Raw genomic sequence first — 4,573 nt, 5'->3', positions numbered from 1 at the left:
CCCCTCAACATGTAGTTTTTAATTATTTGGAGATACTTCAATTCCAGAGCAGCAGTATAATGTTTTAAATGTTGGTGCTATCTGCAGTTCATTATGCTTTGCATGTGTTTTAATTATATCTGTTGCTAAATTCTAAAGGCCTTGATATTCAAAAAACTACAGATGCTTTTCAGTCCAGTATATCCTACAAATATGGAGCACCTACTGTGTGCATGGCATTGGGGATACAGTGATGGTGCTGTCCTCTTCTTCAAGGAATGTGGAATGCTAGTATCAGAGACACATACAGAAGCAGATAATTTCCATACAGTGCAGTGATTGTAGTGGTAAAAGAATGGGAGCCCAAAAGAGGTGCCTGGAGAGGTCAGAGGCAACTTCCTGGAGGAGAGGCCCAAGCCCAGAGGCTGAATAGGCTTTGTGGGAGAGGGTACACAGGAATGTGAAATGGGATGGAGTGTGCAGGGAGCTACATTGTGCCTGGGGCTTAAAATACAACGCTGGGAAAAGAAGTTAAATTGGCAAAGCCCAGGTCCTCTAGGGTCTTACATGACATCCTGTGGAAGTCAGATTTTACTTGAAGGTAGAAGCAGCCATGTGTGAACATGGTAGTGGTGCAGGCGGACCTGTCATAGGCGTCCCTGTAGCTGTGGGGATGGGCTAAAGGGGCCATGCGAGGCCTCAGTGAGGTGGATGTAGTAGTTTAGGAGAGAGCTCGAGGGCTCTTTGGAGTGGGGCCCTGTTGGTGGAGGTGGTGTGGGGGGTGGACTCAGGAGGAATTAGGAGTCACGGAGAATGGCAGAATTTGATCATTGATTGGCCATGGGGCAGAGAGAAGGGAGAGGAAGGAAGGAGTCTAGGATGAGTCCCAGGTTTCTGGCTCAGTCAACTGGGGAAACAGAATTGTTGCAGAGATATGGAGCCAGTAAGGACCATATCTAGGGACATGAGTTCATGTTCAGTTTTGGATCCATCAATTTTAAGATGCCTAAATATTGTGCAAGTCTGTCCTGCCTGAAAATGGAGATGATGTGAGAAAGGAGAGGAGTAAAAACTAACTTCTGTTCACAAAGTGGAAGTTAACCAAAACATGCCTGATTTTAGAGAACTGTAGGAGATTTGCTATGTTCTCTTGACCCATCGCATCTCTTGTTCCTACCCATTGCACGTTGGGCAAGAATGTTTCGCTTGTCTTTGTGGCCTTTGACTACCACCTTCCCCATTCCCCAGTCCTGTCTCTCCCCGGCCTTGCTTCCAGTTTTCCATATGTACCGTTCTATGGCTACCCTGTCACAGGTTGGAGCTGAGGTGAGCGATAGCTGGACTGTGGTGTTGGTTGCCCTCAGCTCTTTCTGCGTTGACCTACCTAGCTGAGCCTCCACAGTAGGAAAATGCTTTGGGAAAATATGCCAATTGGTAACCCACTCCTTGAACTGGCCCAAGAGACTAATTCCACACCGCTGTCCTTCGCTCATTCCCTGGCTTGCCTGATGAGAGAGAGCATCCTCTCCTGTGCTGTGTCAGCTGGACCCAAATCGACCGTGCTAACAGTGAAGCCAAAAAGACAAGGGGAGATGGTAGCTCTGGGGCATTTAAACCATTCTAATTCCTGCCAGCTTTAAATTGTGCTTAATACCTGTCATAGTCATGGAAATGCCTTTTTCCTTTGGGAACCTCTGGATGGGTAATCTCTTCATGTTGACCAGGGCCATACAAATTCACCTTCTACTTGCTTCAGGGTCTTCAGGGTCTCTGCCATACCACATGGTGCTGAGACTAGGAGTTTATGTTACCCTGAGACCCTAATTCCCAGGGCTTATTCTCTAGAGCAGGGGTCCCTAACCCCTGGGCTGTGGACCAGTAGCGGTCCGTGGCCTGTTAGGAACCAGGCTGCACAGCAGGAGGTGAGCCGCAGGCAAGTGAGCGAAGCTTCATCTGTATTTACAGCCGCTCCCCATCACTTGTATTACCGCCTGACCTCCACCTCCTGTCAGATCAGTGGCGGCATTAGATTCTCATAGGAGCGCGAACCCTACTGTGAGCTGCACATGCAAGGGATCTAGGTTGCACGCTCCTTATGAGAATCTAATGCCTGATGATCTGAGGTGGAGCTGAGACGGTGATGCTAGCGGCTGCACGTACAGGTTATCATTAGCAGAGAGGTTTGACTGCACAGAGACCATAATAAATTAATTGCCTGCAGACTTATGTCAAAACCCTATCAGTGAGTGGCAAGTGAAAACAAGCTCAGGGCTCCTGCTGATTCTGCATTTTGGTGAGTTGTATAATTATTTCATTATATATTACAATGTAATAATAATAGAAATAAAGTGTACAGTAAATGTAATGCGCTTGAATCATCCTGAAACCATTCCCCTCCGCCCCCGGTCCATGGAAAAATTATCTTCCACAAAACTGGTCCCTGGTGCCACAAAGGTTGGGGACTGCTGCTCTGGAGGGCAAAAGAGCCACTTTTTATGTCTGAATTTAATGAGTGAGCTCCCCCACTGCACCAGTATTTCCCACCCTTGTCTGCACATTGGAATCACCCAGGGAACTTTGAGAATACAGATGCCTGGGTCCCAGAGCTTCGGAAGTGGCTTGGGGTGTCCAGAGTGCAGTGAAGGCTGAGAACTACTGCTGTAACCTGTTGCCTTTTTTTAAAAGTTAATTTTATTTGGAAATGCAGAGTTACAAAAGAGTTGCAGGAATAAGAATTGTACATACGAGGCCCAAATATCCTTTACTTAGATCCACTGAGTAACATTTACCCCATTTGATTTGTCATTTGTATTCTTGCATATGCTCTCTCTCTGCGCATGCATCATGGCCCTTTAGCTCTAATACTTCAGCGGGTATTCCCTAAGAATAAAGATACTCTAACAACCCCAATACAGTTATCAAATTCAGTACATTTAACACTGATAAAATAGTTTAAAATACCATTCACATTCTAATTGATCTCAATGTCCTTTGCAGAACCTCACCCCCACCCAGTTCTAGATCTGGTCCAAGATCAAGTATTATAGGTAGTTGTCATGTCTCTTTGGTCTCCTTTAATCTGGAGCATTTCCACAGTTTTGTCACTTATGGCATTGACATTTTGGAAGAATACAGTTTCTCCTTTTATTTTTTTTTTTTATTTTTTTTATTTTTTTTTTTTAAACATCTTTATTGAAGTATAATTGCTTTACAATGGTGTGCTAGCTTCTGCTTTACAACAAAGTGAATCAGTTACACATATACATATGTTGCCATATCTCTTCCCTCTTGCATCTCCCTCCCTCCCACCCTCCCTATCCCACCCCTCTAGGTGGTCACAAAGCACCGAGCTGATCTCCCTGTGCTATGCGGCTGCTTCCCACTAGTTATCTATTTTACATTTGGTAGTGTATATATGTCCATGACACTCTCTCACCCTGTCACATCTCACCCCTCCCCCTCCCCATATCCTCAAGTCCATTCTCTAGTAGGTCTGTGTCTTTATTCCCATCTTGCCACTAGGTTCTTCATGACCTCTTTTTTTTTTTTTCCCTTAGATTCCATATATATGTGTTAGCATACTGTATTTGTTTTTCTCTTTCTGACTTACTTCACTCTGTATGACAGACTCTAACTCCATCCACCTCATTACAAACACCTCCATTTCATTTCTTTTTATGGCTGAGTAATATTCCATTGTATATATGTGCCACATCTTCTTTATCCATTCATCCGATGATGGACACCTAGGTTGCTTCCATGTCCTGGCTATTGTAAACAGAGCTGCAATGAATATTTTGGTACATGACTCTTTCTGAATTATGGTTTTCTCAGGGTATATGCCCAGTAGTGGGATTGCTGGGTCATATGGTAGTTCTATTTTTAGTTTTTTAAGGAACCTCCATACTGTTCTCCATAGTGGCTGTATCAATTTACATTCCCACCAACAGTGCAAGAGTGTTCCCTTTTCTCCACACCCTCTCCAGCATTTATTGTTTCTAGATTTTTTGATGATGGCCATTCTGACCGGTGTGAGATGATACCTCATTGTAGTTTTGATTTGCATTTCTCTAATGATTAATGATGTTGAGCATTCTTTCATGTGTCTGTTGGCAATCTGTATCTCTTCTTTGGAGAAATGTCTATTTAGGTCTTCTGCCCATTTTTGGATTGGGTTGTTTGTTTTTTTGTTATTGAGCTGCATGAGCTGCTTGTAAATCTTGGAGATTAATCCTTTGTCCGTTGCTTCATTTGCAAATATTTTCTCCCATTCTGAGGGTTGTCTGTTGGTCTTGTTTATGGTTTCCTTTGCTGTGCAAAAGCTTTTAAGTTTCATTAGGTCCCATTTGTTTATTTGTGTTTTTATTTCCATTTCTCTAGGAGCTGGGTCAAAAAGGATCTTGCTGTGACTTATGTCATACAGTGTTCTGCCTATGTTTTCCTCTAAGAGTTTGATAGTGTCTGGCCTTACACTTAGGTCTTTAATCCATTTTGAGTTTATTTTTGTGTATGGTGTTAGGGAGTGTTCTAATTTCATACTTTTACATGTACCTGTCCAATTTTCCCAGCACCACTTATTGAAGAGGCTGTCTTT

This window comes from Eubalaena glacialis, chromosome 2 (genome assembly GCF_028564815.1).
Source record: "Eubalaena glacialis isolate mEubGla1 chromosome 2, mEubGla1.1.hap2.+ XY, whole genome shotgun sequence".
NCBI classification, from domain to species: Eukaryota; Metazoa; Chordata; class Mammalia; order Artiodactyla; family Balaenidae; genus Eubalaena; species Eubalaena glacialis.
Note: the sequence above shows the minus strand (reverse complement) of the source record.